Below are 15,570 nucleotides of genomic sequence, written 5' to 3'. Positions count from 1 at the left end.
CCCTCCAAATCACTAGGCCGCGCTGCGTGTTGTCCAATTACTAGCGTAACTTTTTTATTTTCTCTTCCAAAAATTTTATAACTTCTGGGAAACAAAAGTATAATTAGTAGAGGGTTCAAACTTGTGGTGAATGGAGGCCATGAACCTCATCCCTCTCAATGGTGTGGTGGAGGTGGGATGAGCCGGGACCAAAGAGCCAGAGCTCAACCCCCCCGCAAGCACACAACTAGGTGAGTACAGTTTTGCTTCGGTTCGTATCTGTGTTGGCTGGTTTCTGACTCCTTCCTTGGTTTCTTGCTTGCATATTCCCCTCGACCTTGTTTTCTTGGCTTATGCTTGCTTTCCCTACTTTCGTGCACTATATTATGCACAATTTGTACCTGCAGGATCGAGCTGTAAGCTCTTGGGCCCCGCCTTACTAAACGTTCGGTTGTCTAATGCACTGACTCCTGACCTATTTTTCCTACATATATTTCTTATGCACGCACGCACGCGCACGCACACACACGAACACACACACACACACACACACACACACACACACACACACACACACACACACACACACACACACACACACACACACCTCAAGAATGCAGCCCAGAGCAACTGTCTAGCTCCCAGGTACCTAATTAATGCTAGGTGAACAGGAACATAAAGTGAAAAAACTTCCCGTTTGTTTCTACCTCTACAGGGAATCGAACCAGTGCCCGTAAAACTACGACCCCCGAAACTCTGTGTGTGTGTGTGTGTGAAAGAGAGACTCTGTAAATGAATTATATGTAGTAGAGATATCATACCTTGAGGTGATTCCGGGGCTCAGCGACCCCGCGGCCCGGTCGTCGACCAGGAATATAGGTCGGGAAACAGTGTATTAGACAACCAATGGATAGAAAGGTGGAGCCCATGAGCTAACAGCTTGATCCTGCAGGAACACACAGTAAATAAATAGTAAACTATACACCAAGTCTAACTCCTGAGGCAGATATACTGAGGATAGAAAGACGGGGTCCAAGAGCTTAGGCTCGATTCAGCGGAACTTGGAGAGTTGTGCGACGCTTTTGAGTACACCGAGAATGGACCAAACACCTGCAAACACACACATATATATACATGCGGACAGTTGTTTCACATCTGTAGTCAGGAGACGTCCAAAGCTTATACCTGCTGACGTGTATTGGCCCTCCCCCACCTCCTACCCATCTACTCCTACCGCTCTATCTACTCCTATCTACCCCACTCTACCATTTCCATCTCCCCTCACTGCTCACGCCCCATCACGAAACCCCTCCAGACAAGTTTTGTTTTTTCTTGCTCAACAAGAACAGCTTCAGCTAGTACCGAGGACAAAAAAACAAATGGTCAGTTGCATCATATCTCCGTTACACACACACGTGCAGTTTTAACTGACAGTTATAACTGTTCAGTTAAAACTGTCAGTTAAAACTGCACGTGTGTGGCCGGCCTTACACACACACGCTCTCGTCCTGCATCTATCGCAGGTTTGAGATGCAATATCAGGCCCAACATCGACGCAACTTGGGCATCTCATCTCATGATTCTCATGAATCCCACTTGATCACAATATATTACCAACAATGATTTATGAGGCGGGTTGACCCGTGGGAGGAGACGGGTTGACCCGTGGGAGGAGTCGGGTTGACCCGTGGGAGGAGACGGGTTGACCCGTGGGAGGAGACGGGTTGACTCGTGGGAGGAGACGGGTTGACCCGTGGGAGGAGACGGGTTGACTCGTGTGAGGAGACGGGTTGACTCGTGGGAGGAGACGGGTTGAGCCGTGTGAGGAGACGGGTTGACTCGTGTGAGGAGAAGGGTTGACTCGTGCGAGGAGACGGGTTGACCCGTGGGAGGAGACGGGTTGACCCGTGGGAGGAGACGGGTTGACCCGTGCGAGGAGACGGGTTGACTCGTGTGAGGAGATGGGTTGACTCGTGTGAGGAGAAGGGTTGACCCGTGTGAGGAGACGGGTTGACCCGTGTGAGGAGACGGGTTGACCCGTGGGAGGAGATGGGTTGACCCGTGGGAGGAGATGGGTTGACTCGTGTGAGGAGAAGGGTTGACCCGTGTGAGGAGACGGGTTGACCCGTGTGAGGAGATGGGTTGAGCCGTGTGAGGAGACGGGTTGACCCGTGTGAGGAGATGGGTTGAGCCGTGTGAGGAGACGGGTTGACCCGTGTGAGGAGATGGGTTGAGCCGTGTGAGGAGACGGGTTGACTCGTGTGAGGAGAAGGGTTGACTCGTGTGAGGAGACGGGTTGAGCCGTGTGAGGAGACGGGTTGACTCGTGCGAGGAGACGGGTTGACTCGTGTGAGGAGAAGGGTTGACTCGTGTGAGGAGACGGGTTGACTCGTGTGAGGAGACGGGTTGACCCGTGTGAGGAGATGGGTTGACCCGTGTGAGGAGAAGGGTTGACCCGTGTGAGGAGACGGGTTGAGCCGTGTGAGGAGACGGGTTGACTCGTGTGAGGAGACGGGTTGAGCCGTGTGAGGAGACGGGTTGACCCGTGTGAGGAGAAGGGTTGACCCGTGTGAGGAGATGGGTTGACCCGTGTGAGGAGACGGGTTGACTCGTGTGAGGAGACGGGTTGACCCGTGTGAGGAGAAGGGTTGACCCGTGTGAGGAGACGGGTTGAGCCGTGTGAGGAGACGGGTTGACTCGTGTGAGGAGATGGGTTGACCCGTGGGAGGAGACGGGTTGACTCGTGTGAGGAGACGGGTTGACCCGTGTGAGGAGACGGGTTGAGCCGTGTGAGGAGACGGGTTGACTCGTGTGAGGAGATGGGTTGACCCGTGTGAGGAGACGGGTTGACTCGTGTGAGGAGACGGGTTGACCCGTGTGAGGAGACGGGTTGAGCCGTGTGAGGAGACGGGTTGAGCCGTGTGAGGAGACGGGTTGACTAGTGTGAGGAGACGGGTTGAGCCGTGTGAGGAGACGGGTTGACTCGTGTGAGGAGACGGGTTGACCCGTGTGAGGAGACGGGTTGAGCCGTGTGAGGAGACGGGTTGAGCCGTGTGAGGAGACGGGTTGACTCGTGTGAGGAGACGGGTTGAGCCGTGTGAGGAGACGGGTTGACTCGTGTGAGGAGACGGGTTGACTAGTGTGAGGAGACGGGTTGAGCCGTGTGAGGAGACGGGTTGACTAGTGTGAGGAGACGGGTTGAGCCGTGTGAGGAGACGGGTTGACTCGTGTGAGGAGACGGGTTGACTAGTGTGAGGAGACGGGTTGAGCCGTGTGAGGAGACGGGTTGACTAGTGTGAGGAGACGGGTTGAGCCGTGTGAGGAGACGGGTTGACCCGTGGGAGGAGACGGGTTGACTCGTGTGATCTTGATACAGGGAGACACGGAAGCTGTCTCCCGATTGATGCGATTGATTGACAGATTGATTCGAGTTATGATTTAGGTATTCTCTGTCATTATCACTGTCTCTTGTATTCCTTCTACATACTTTTTTTTCCTCTCTCTCTCTCTCTCTCTCTCTCTCTCTCTCTCTCTCTCTCTCTCTCTCTCTCTCTCTCTCTCTCTCTCTCTCTCTCTCTCTCTCTCTCTCTCTCTCTCTCTCTCTCTCTCTCTCTCTCTCTCTCTCTGCTGTTGACACTACAGACTCCATTATAGTGAAGTACGTAGACATCATCCCGGTGGGCAAGGGGCCAAGAATGGTACATACTCTGGCCTATATCTTCCCTACATCCTAATCCTTCACCCTCCCCTCCCCCCCCCCTCTCCTTCCTTTCCTACGCCCCTTCCTCCTCTTACCCTACGTCCCCCGCGAGCCTTCCCCTAAAACCTTGCCCTCCTCCCCTATCATCCCATCTTTGCTTCTTTTTTCCCTTCACTACAGACTATAGTTTCTCTAGCCTTCTTTTCTGCCCTGTACCTATTATCAGTTCGTTAGCCCTCTTCCTATACGTTATACCCAGACTTTAAATGCCCGCCAATACCCCCTTTCCCATCCCCCCTCCATTAATCTGTTACGTGTTGCTGAGGCCCCAACCCCCGCCCCGGCCTACAACAGTCCTCCCCCAGGGCCTTACCTTGAGCCAATAGAAAATGGGAAGTGGCCGAGTCGTTTTCTACTCACGTCAACGCGTTGATCATTAGTAGGAGTGTAACCGTTGTTCAGTGGTGTGTGCTGGCTCCTAGGAGCTGTCTCTCTCAGTTCCTCTTTCTCCCCTTCTCTCTCCCTCTCCCTCTCTCCCGCCCTCTCTTTCCCATACATACACAAAAACCCTCGTCACTTGCGATTGGAAAGCCTCACAGAAGGGACTAATTAAGTACCACTCGATAGCCCTGTTGGGGTGCTTAAAATAGGCGATTATATCCCACCTGTTCTTCCATATGACACCTACTTTAGTAGCAAACTATTTGCGAGCGTTGCATATATATATATATATATATATATATATATATATATATATATATATATATATATATATATATATATATATATATATATATATATATGCAACGTTATTGTTGCAAATGCAACAATAATATATATTATTGTTGCAGGTTGCTCCGGGTGCAAAGTGTTGCGTCAGACTCAGCAGTACTCCAGAGGTAAGTTTGTTGAGTTGTGGTTTGTCAGATGTTAAAGTTACGATGCTCTTTACAAAGTTAAATAATAGAAGTAGGATGACGCAATGAATATATATATATATTGTGATATAAACACAATATATATATATATATATATATATATATATATATATATATATATATATATATATATATATATATATATATATATATATATATATTATACATATTGTGTGTGTGCGCATATTTGTACTGGTAAATACACTGAGAGGATATATGGATACACCGATTTATATACACCCTGAGAGGAGTATACACATCCCTGAGAGTATGTCCTAGACAGTCTCCAGAACGAGACTATACTGGCTTTTCATGACCCTGAAAAGTTGTGTGGTGTAAATGTGTGACGGGTGGAGATATTTAAGCACGCTCTATCGAAATTATATGTTTAACGTAGTGATGTAGAAATATGATATTTACATCCAGTGGGTCAGTCACCTCAGTGACTGGGGTGTCACTGGGGGTGACTGACCTACGGGAATAAAAACAGTTCTATACCAATCAACCGTAAGCTGGTTAATTAACTGTATACCAGCCAATTAACTGTACCAATTAAACGTATTAACATTCGACACGTGTGTGCTAATCATCTTCAATATTTGCTACTCAAACTTGCGTGAGTTTAACTTGTCATGTAATATATTATATATTAAATGTTTATATACATAAGGAACATAGCGAAATCATCATACATTCAGTATGATGATGAATACGTCACTCGTGAAGCTCCGCCCTCATCCACGACGTCACTCGTGAAACTCCGCCCCCATCCACGACGTCACTCGTGAAACTCCGCCCCCATCCACGACGTCACTCATGAAGCTCCGCCCCCATCCACGACGTCACTCATGAAGCTCCGCCCCCATCCACGACGTCACTCATGAAGCTCCGCCCCCATCCACGACGTCACTCATGAAGCTCCGCCCCCATCCACTGTCACTCATGAAGCTCCGCCCTCATCCACTACGTCACTCATAAAGCTCCACCCTTATCCACTACGTCACTCATGAAGCTCCGCCCTCATCCACTACGTCACTCATGAAGCTCCGCCCTTATCCACTACGTCACTCATGAAGCTCCGCCCTTATCCACTACGTCACTCATGAAGCTCCGCCCTCATCCACTACGTCACTCATGAAGCTCCGCCCCCATCCACTGTGACAAAGATCCTCTCCCATTCAGTAAAATGTAAATAAAGCTGCTCTTCACTTACTGTGATACAACGTTCCACTTCTCTACTACGTTAAGTTCCACCTGTCACGTACTACATCAAGTTTCTCCACAATCCACCACGTCAAGCTCCACCGCAATACCGGGCCGATCCGCGGCAAAGGTGGAGCAAGCTCCTAGCACTTTCGCACTAGCACGCCTCACCATCATCTATATCACATATTAAACTTATTACCATCCCTTTTACGGGCTATTCATTCCCGTGCCACCTCTTGGGAGGCTTAATCTTTCTCAATCTTACCATCCCTTCACATCAGGGTGTCCAACTACTTGGGCTGGACGGTAGAGCGACGGTCTCGCTTCATGCAGGTCGGCGTTCAATTCCCGACCGTCCACAAGTGGTTGGGGCACCATTCCTTTCCCTCCCACCGTCCCATCCCAAATCCTTATCCTCATCCCTTCCCAGTGCTATATAGTCATAATAGTTTGGCGTTTTCCCCCTGGTAACTCCCCAATTCACATCAGCCAGTAAATAAAGACTAAGTTTTGTTCGGTTTAATCTCACGCAATTCTTCCCTTGTCAACAGCCTCACAGTTAGAGCTTTAGAGCCTAGAGCTGTCTCTGTACGCCAAAAACTAAGCTCTGCACACACACGATAAATCAGGGATCTAGCTCTACTCTATACAATACATCAGTGATGTTGCTCTATTGCATACATTAGGGTATCAGCTTTGCTTCATTATATAAAACAGGAATTTAGCCGTTGCATTAAATACATCAGGAATTTATCTCTTGTTTGGTATAATACGTCAGGGATTATATAAGCCCCGCCCCCACCCCCTACACCCTCCCTAGGGGATTAAGCCCCCCCCCCCTCCTACACCCACCCTAGGGGATTAAGCTCCGCCCCCCCCCCCTCTGCTTACGTCACACTGCCCACCTTTATTTTATCAGTGTCACAATTACCGCGACAAATATTTCACCCGAGAGTTAACACCTCACATAAACACCCACGTTCCCGCCCGTGTCATAAACTCCAACTCAAATAAAATTCCTTTTCCATCACGGAACATCGAAATATCACGAGAATTTTTTGTTTTGGGGGGCAGGAGCTCAGTAAATAAAATATTAACATAACTGCTATGTCTGTAATATCGTGCAGTTGTGTAAAAATTTAGATTTAAATTCCATTTTTGTATTTAGATTCTGCAATATGTGTTCAATACTAGCTTTTAAAAATAGTATAAACTGATTACTCTCGTAGCATTAAAAGGCGTAGCTACCGGTAAGTAGGTGACGTCAGGTGGGTTTTTTTAGTGTAGCACCGACTGGAGTAAATGACTTTGTTGCCGGATTTTCTTTTTCCCATGTCGTAGGTCAGTCAATTAAGGCAGCGTCTGGGATTCTTTCGGACGTAGGTTCGAACCCTCCTCACGGCCCTTGTGGATTTGTTCATTGACTGGGTTCCGGAGACTAATTCTGGACAGTTAGCATGCGTTGTGTCACCAATTATAATGATGACGCTTCATTTCGTCGTGTTTGCCAGCCCATTCTCCTGTTTTGGTAGTACTTATTAGAAGGATGAGGAACATTGTACATATACCGACCTACAGCATAGTTAGAAAGTAGAAATCGGTACTATTGAATTTGGACAAACCGGAAAACGGTTGTCTACTTATGTTGAAAAGACAAACTAAACTAACTTTCCTATGTTTAATATAGTACATATATGTACTATATTAGGCCTAGTAATATTAAAGTTTATTTTTTTAGGTTCGTTTTTTCCGACTATTAAGTGAATAGTACAAAGTTCTATTCTCCAATTGCTTAGTACGTCAAATGTTTATGCTATGGTTATCTTCTTGAGGTTATCTTGAGATGATTTCAGGCCTTAGCTTCCCCGCGGCCCGGTCCTCGACCAGGCCTCCTTTTTGTTACACATCCCCAGAAAGCAGCCCGTAGCAGCTGTCTAACTCCCCAGGTACCTATTTTACTGCTAGATGAACAGACGCATCAGGGTGAAAATAAAACTCTGCCCATTTGTTTCTGCCTCCACCGGGGATCGAACCCGGAACCTCAGGACTACGTATCCCGAGCTCTGTCCACTCAGCTATCAGGGGCCAGATTCACGAAGCAGTTACGCAAACACTTACGAACGAGTACATCTTTCCTCAATCTCTGACGGCTTTGGTTACATTTATTAAACAGTTTACAACCATGAAAACTTGCCAATCAACTGTTGTTATTGTTATAAACAGCCTCCTGGTGCTTCGGAGCGCATTAACTGTTTAATCTTTGTAAACAAAGCCGCCAAAGAATGAGAAAAGATGGACAGGTTCGTAAGTGCTTGCGTAACTGTTTCGTGAATCTGGCCCCTGGCCACTAATTGTACACATAGCTACAAAAAATATTCACTAAACAGGAGGATTAGGTTGCAGATGATATTGTGCTCGCTAGCTCATCTCATGGTATCTGAACACACCATGATTCACCTTACGGCTCGAGGCTAATTGCTGACTGGGCCAAGGAGGCCAACCCACCAGTCACCTATAACTCACAGGTTTACTGCATTAGTGAACAGTGGTATCAGGTGAAAGGAAACGTTACCCAAACGCTTCTGTCATATAGACCGCGGAAATATACACCGGGATCAATTTCGATTATGACCGTGCTTATTATACCTCTCTGCGACCACACTTCGACCTCGTAGTTCCAGCAGATGATGGTACTATCCTCTTCATGGATAGTACCATAATACCAGTGGTGAAACCACGCCCATTTTACATAACCTACTTGGTTTGGCGGTGGACTTGGAACCTATCAACCGCAGGATGGTTATAAAGTCCGTCACCATAGCCTATACTTTAGTTTTGATCAGTCAATATATTCTCTGCGAAGACACTCAGACTTGGGTGTCGGAGGTATGCCCCTGCCCTACACTGAGACTTGGGTGTCGGAGGTATGCCCCTGCCCTACACTGTGACTTGGGTGTCGGAGGTATGCCCCTGCCCTACACTGTGACTTGGGTGTCGGAGGTATGCCCCTGCCCTGCACTATGACTGGGGTGCCGGAGGTATGCCCCTGCCCTACACTGTGACTTGGGTGTCGGAGGTATGCCCCTGCCCTACACTGTGACTAGGGTGTCGGAGGTATGCCCCTGCCCTACACTGTGACTTGGGTGTCGGAGGTATGCCCCTGCCCTACACTGTGACTTGGGTGTCGGAGGTATGCCCCTGCCCTACACTGTGACTAGGGTGCCAGAGGTATGCCCCTGCCCTACACTGTGACTAGGGTGCCAGAGGTATGTCCCTGCCCTAAACTGCTGTCATTGCCAAGACAGAAGGTTGCCAAGGATGCAGTTATGACGTCAATATGCAATACAGGGTATCCCAGAATTAGCTATTACTCTAATATCGGACGAATCTATTAAAAAAAATCATGTGTTTTTTTAATAAATTAAATAAAATTTAAATAAAACACTTAATTTCATGATTATACCTAATTATAATACAAAAAAGGTAGTTATAAATCTTTTATATAAGTATTTTATATAACTATATAAAATATAGTTATATTTTTATTTTATGTAATATATTATTATATTATATAAAAAATTATAAGTATATAAAATATAGTTATTAATAACTATAGAGTTATTGATTATAAAACTTAAGTCAAATTTGTACTGAGAATTTTCAACGTGTATCCCAGCACGTATCAGATCTAACCTTAGTGTTGTGACGCACAGTTTGAAGCACGGCAGGAGTTATGTCCTATACTGCCAGCTTGAAGGGGGTACTTTAAATTTCCGTAGGGACCGATTCTGTGAAATTTCCTTGTGAATCTTTTCTCCGATTTCATTATTTCGTTTTCCTTTCATACGGGATGTGGCAACAAAGGTGAGTGCTTGTGTATTCAATATTAGGGTCGCGGTTCTGAATGAGAGATTAAATTATTTAGAAATGTTTACATTTATAACTCACTTTAATAACATGATAAACATCAATCAACATGAGTTTAAAAAAACAAAAAATCGTCTAATTTCATAGAAATAGAGAGATAATTATGGAACGCCCTGTCATATTGTATATAACTTTTGAATTTTGTAATTTTATTATAAGTAGATACAAAATTTTGTGTATATATGTATACCGAAAATATTTGTGTGTACGAATTTGATTAGGACTTATTCGCAGGAGTCTTGGTCTTCAGTTCACTTTTATTACAAAGTAAATATTTGTTATATATGTGAACGTGCATTACCGAACGTGTTTACGAAAATGTTTAATTTGTCATAGCATGGTCCCTATATAGACACCAGAAGGTATCTATAGACACCAGAAGGTATCTGTAGACACCACAAGGTATCTATAGACACCACAAGGTATCTATAGACACCACAAGGTATCTATAGACACCACAAGGTATCTATAGACACCAGAAGGTATCTATAGACACCAGAAGGTATCTATAGACACCACAAGGTATCTATAGACTCCAGAAGGTATCTATAGACACCAGAAGGTATCTATAGACACCACAAGGTATCTATAGACACCACAAGGTATCTATAGACTCCAGAAGGTATCTATAGACACCACAAGGTATCTATAGACACCACAAGGTATCTATAGACACCACAAGGTATCTATAGACACCAGAAGGTATCTATAGACACCAGAAGGTATCTATAGACACCAGAAGGTATCTATAGACACCAGAAGGTATCTATAGACACCAGAAGGTATCTATAGACACCAGAAGGTATCTATAGACACCAGAAGGTATCTATAGACACCAGAAGGTATCTATAGACACCAGAAGGTATCTATAGACTCCAGAAGGTATCTATAGACACCTGAAGGTATCTATAGACACCTGAAGGTATCTATAGACACCTGAAGGTATCTATAGACACCTGAAGGTATCTATAGACACCTGAAGGTATCTATTGTTTACCAATAGTGTACCCAACAATACTGGTCCTAAATGGTTGCCATGTGTCGCGTCAGCGGTTTCCATGACAACTAGCAGCTGATGTCAGAGAGAGAGAGAGAGAGAGAGAGAGGTTGGAACACAGAGAAGATAAAAAAAGATGGAGAATATTTAATAAGATTAAGAGAGCGCGAAAAGAATATTAAAAAGTCTATATGAAACGAATAATTTAAGCTTCCCTTACCCGCTCCCCCCCCCCCACCCCCACCCCCAAAAAAAGTCACAATAGGCATCTTTATAATCTGTCAAATTTACAAACTCGTAGCGCCCAAGTGAATGGCATTTACAAACTGTTATTCCACCCAGAGATGTTGTTGTTGTTTAAGATTCGCTACCTGGAACAAATAGTTCCAAGTAGCACGGGCTATGGTGAGCCCGCAGTATCTAGAATTACCGAGATTGTTATTATGAGCTCGTTTTGAGGTTCTAATGGCGGAGATGGTGATTGTAGTAACGGCGACAACAATCATGATGCTATACTGAAAATTATAATATGATGCTCATACAATTATAGATGAGGACAGTTCTACCAGGTTCCAGGTTTCGGTAAAGCTGATTTTGAGGGTTAAGGAATTGCTTTGGGATGTTAGATTTGGCAGACCCGAACCTGGGACATCCCTGGGACGGGACATGTCATGGGACGCGTGACGTGACACTGGGTTATAACGTAGATGCAAATTATAATGCATATAATACACTTTTCATTCTACTTTGCTCTGATGAAGGCGAATTAGCCGAAAACGCGTTAAGCATTTTCTATTTTTCACATGTGGTTATTCTGCATAAAACCCTTTATAACTGAAGATCATGGACGTAATATACCATATAAATGACGTAGGTCTGACGGTAATGCCCCAACATTATTAATCACGGGACTAAAAGTCTTATGTCGGTAAAAAGAGCGCTGTATACAAATTAATGAGACTGAGGAAGCAGCCCGTCCTCATAAGGTTTTCCCAACGTCACGAAAACGGTCAAGTTAGTGTGCCCTCTCCTAACCTACCACTAGAGAACAGAAAACGGGACAGTACGTCACTTTCGCGAGCCGCTTCCATTTTCTAGTAATTTTTGGCCTTATGTAACGCATACGAGCGAAAAGCGACGTTCTTTGTAAGACAGTAAGAGGGGACAGGTTGAAGGAAGAAGTGTATGTACCATTGAAAAATAAAACCGGATAGGTAACTGATGATGGGAAAGAAAGGATGTGTGTGTGTGTGTGTGTGTGTTTGTGTGTGTGTGTGTGTGTGTGTGTGTGTGTTTGTGTGTGTGTGTGTGTGTGTGTGTGTGTGTGTGTGTGCGCGCGCGTGTGTAAATCACGAAAAATAAACACGTGATTAAAAATGTGACAGTGTCAGACTACGAAGGAAAATATATAAGGATTCATAGTATGGTTTAAGTAAGAGCCATTTTCATTTAATTTTTAAGTTTTCAGTATCTTTTTCAAGGCTAAGACTTTCTCAGTATATACTTCAAGCGGTTGATAGTTGATAGGATAACAACAGTAAATACGTCTCAGTAAAGCAACTTTACTTTAAGAAACCTTTGATACTGAACCTCACGAAAGACTCGTAATAAAAAGTTAAGAACATAAGAATAAAGGTAACAGCAGTAGACCTATTGGCCCATACGAGGCAGCTCCTATTTATAACCACCCAATCCCACTCAAGTCAAAGATAAAGACGAAAGTCCACTACGGGCTCTCCACCCTGGAAACACAAACCGAAACTGTCTCTATTTTCAGCTTGTTACAACTTGTAATAAAGTTGTTACATCTTGGCTTAACGTGTTTATGACGTATTAGAACGTTGTAACAACTTGCTATATTGGTTGTTATAACTGGTTAGGAGGCGTTAAGGCTTGTTCGAACGTTGTACCAACGTCGTAGTTTCGGTGTGTGTTTGGCGGGCATAGCCCGTGCTACTTGGAATTTTTCTTCTGAGTAATTGAATCCAAAACAACAACAACTCACTCGAAATATTCACCGAGATGTCTACCTGCTTCTCGGTGTGAATATATTACATACACTGTAAGTTTATCTTAGTCCTGGACAATGATCAGGACGAACAAATCCACAAGGGCCATGACGAGGATTCGAACCTGCGTCCGGGAGCATCCCAGACACTGCCTTAATCGACTGAGCTACGACAGGGTTAAAAGAGTTGATACCGAAGTTTTCATACTAGATCATACTAGATCAGGACGATTCTTGCTGGTTGGTCTGTAAGCTATTATGTTACCTTAATTAACTTTCCAGAGGTTGGTAGGCGTTAAGCCCAACCACCAAGCCAACCTCACACCCCAATTTCGTATAATCATACTGATAAGTTACTGTTATCTTGAACTACGTTTAGAGCTAAACTATTCTTGCCGCTTCATCAGTAAGGTATTAGTTATCCTCCAGAGGTTGACTGGCGCCTCTCAAAAACAGAAAACGGGACAGTACGTCAGTTAACCAGATCACACAAAAGAAGGTGAAGAGACGACGACGTTTCGGTCCGTCCTGGACCATTCTCGACTTGAGAATGGTCCAGGACGGACCGAAACGTCGTTGTCCCTTCACCTTTTAGTGTGTGGTCTGGTCAACTTATTTTAGCCACGTTACTGTGACTCATCGCCTGCACAGTACGTCCCTTTCGTGAGCCGATTTCATAGTGTATTATTTACGTCGCTTTTTAGTCTGAGTGGCGCATACGAGGGAAAAGCGACGTAGTTTCTAAGAGGACGGGTTGCCTACGGTGAGGGGAGCCGGTCGGCCGAGCGGACAGCACGCTGGACTTGTGATCCTGTGGTCCTGGGTTCGATCCCAGGCGCCGGCGAGAAACAATGGGCAGAGTTTCTTTCACCCTATGCCCCTGTTACCTAGCAGTAAAATAGGTACCTGGGTGTTAGTCAGCTGTCACGGGCTGCTTCCTGGGGGTGGAGGCCTGGTCGAAGACCGGGCCGCGGGGACACTAAAAAGCCCCGAAATCATCTCAAGATAACCTCAAGACGGTCTTCGATGGTAATATTCTCCAGCATTTCTTTGTTCTTGTTAGGTACAGTTTGAATTATGCGGTTCAGTTTAATTCACTATACTATAGAAATGATATTAATTGACTTGAACGCTTGCAGAGAAGGGTGACAAAGTTAATCCCAGGTATTAGAAACCTTTCATATGAAGATTGATTAAGAAAATTTTATTTACATTCTCTGAAGGGCGGAGAGTTAGGGGTGACATGACTGACGTTTGGAAATAGATAAAGGAGACATTTAATAATAGAATTCTTTTTTAACCATGTCGAGGCGCAATCAACTAAGGCGCGTCTGGGATCATCTCGGACGTAGGTTCGAACCCTCATCACGGCCCTTGTGGATTTGTTTATTTAATATATATATATATATATATTTATATATATATATATATATATATATATATATATATATATATATATATATATATATATATATTAGTATATTTTGGTAGCAGTCTTTCCTGTAGACATATATTATTAAATATGACCGAAAAAGTAAGATTAATAATTCTAACACGAATTTTCTCAATCTTTCGTACATTACGCTTCACTGTTGGAGGTAAATCAAAAATCACTTCTCCAAAATTCATTTTTATTTCTAGTCTGACGCGACACGGGCGCGTTTCGTAAAACTTATTACATTTTCAAAGACTTCACAAATACACAACTGATTAGAACTTGCGTTTCCCTGATTTTATATCTACATTTGAGTGAGGTGGGAAGGGTGATGTGGCATTACATTTGAGTGAGGTGGGAAGGGTGATGTGGCATTAACACAAGACAGAACACTAGGGGATATTAATAGGGTATTAAAAGTATCAACACAAGACAGAACAGAAACAATGGGTATTGAATAGAAGTGTTTGTAGAAAGCCTATTGGTCCATATTTCTTGATGCTTCTATATTGGAGCGGAGTCTTGAGGTGGGTAGAATATAGTTGTGCAATAATTGGCTGTTGATTGCTGGTGTTGACTTCTTGATGTGTAGTGCCTCGCAAACGTCAAGCCGCCTGCTATCGCTGTATCTATCGATGATTTCTGTGTTGTTTACTAGGATTTCTCTGGCGATGGTTTGGTTATGGGAAGAGATTATATGTTCCTTAATGGAGCCCTGTTGTTTATGCATCGTTAAACGCCTAGAAAGAGATGTTGTTGTCTTGCCTATATACTGGGTTTTTTGGAGCTTACAGTCCCCAAGTGGGCATTTGAAGGCATAGACGACGTTAGTCTCTTTTAAAGCGTTCTGTTTTGTGTCTGGAGAGTTTCTCATGAGTAGGCTGGCCGTTTTTCTGGTTTTATAGTAAATCGTCAGTTGTATCCTCTGATTTTTGTCTGTAGGGATAACGTTTCTATTAACAATATCTTTCAGGACCCTTTCCTCTGTTTTATGAGCTGTGGAAAAGAAGTTCCTGTAAAATAGTCTAATAGGGGGTATAGGTGTTGTGTTAGTTGTCTCTTCGGAGGTTGCATGGCTTTTCACTTTCCTTCTTATGATGTCTTCGATGAAACCATTGGAGAAGCCGTTATTGACTAGGACCTGCCTTACCCTACAGAGTTCTTAGAGTAAGAACTCTGTAGGGTAAGGCAGGTCCTAGTCAATAACGGCTTCTCCAATGGTTTCATCGAAGACATCATAAGAAGGAAAGTGAAAAGCCATGCAACCTCCGAAGAGACAACTAACACAACACCTATACCCCCTATTAGACTATTTTACAGGAACTTCTTTTCCACAGCTCATAAAACAGAGGAAAGGGTCCTGAAAGATATTGTTAATAG

At 44.4% G+C, this 15,570-nt stretch overlaps 1 protein-coding gene across 2 annotated transcripts in view; it reads left to right on the top strand.

The window, feature by feature from the left end:
• The first annotated feature begins 4,127 nt into the window (after positions 1 to 4,127).
• LOC123766158 (organic cation transporter protein) overlaps positions 4,128 to 15,570 on the top strand; it is a 79,922-nt gene continuing 68,479 nt past the window's right edge. For both annotated transcript variants that reach the window (XM_069333877.1, XM_069333875.1), the window contains exons 1-2: positions 4,128 to 4,143; positions 4,531 to 4,578. The gene's annotated coding sequence lies outside the window, so the exon portion shown is untranslated. The remainder of the gene's footprint in view (positions 4,144 to 4,530; positions 4,579 to 15,570) is intronic.

The sequence above is a fragment of the Procambarus clarkii genome, chromosome 30 (assembly GCF_040958095.1).
Source record: "Procambarus clarkii isolate CNS0578487 chromosome 30, FALCON_Pclarkii_2.0, whole genome shotgun sequence".
NCBI classification, from domain to species: Eukaryota; Metazoa; Arthropoda; class Malacostraca; order Decapoda; family Cambaridae; genus Procambarus; species Procambarus clarkii.
The sequence above is the reverse complement of the archived record's forward strand: the minus strand, read 5'-3'. Positions and strand labels throughout refer to the sequence as shown.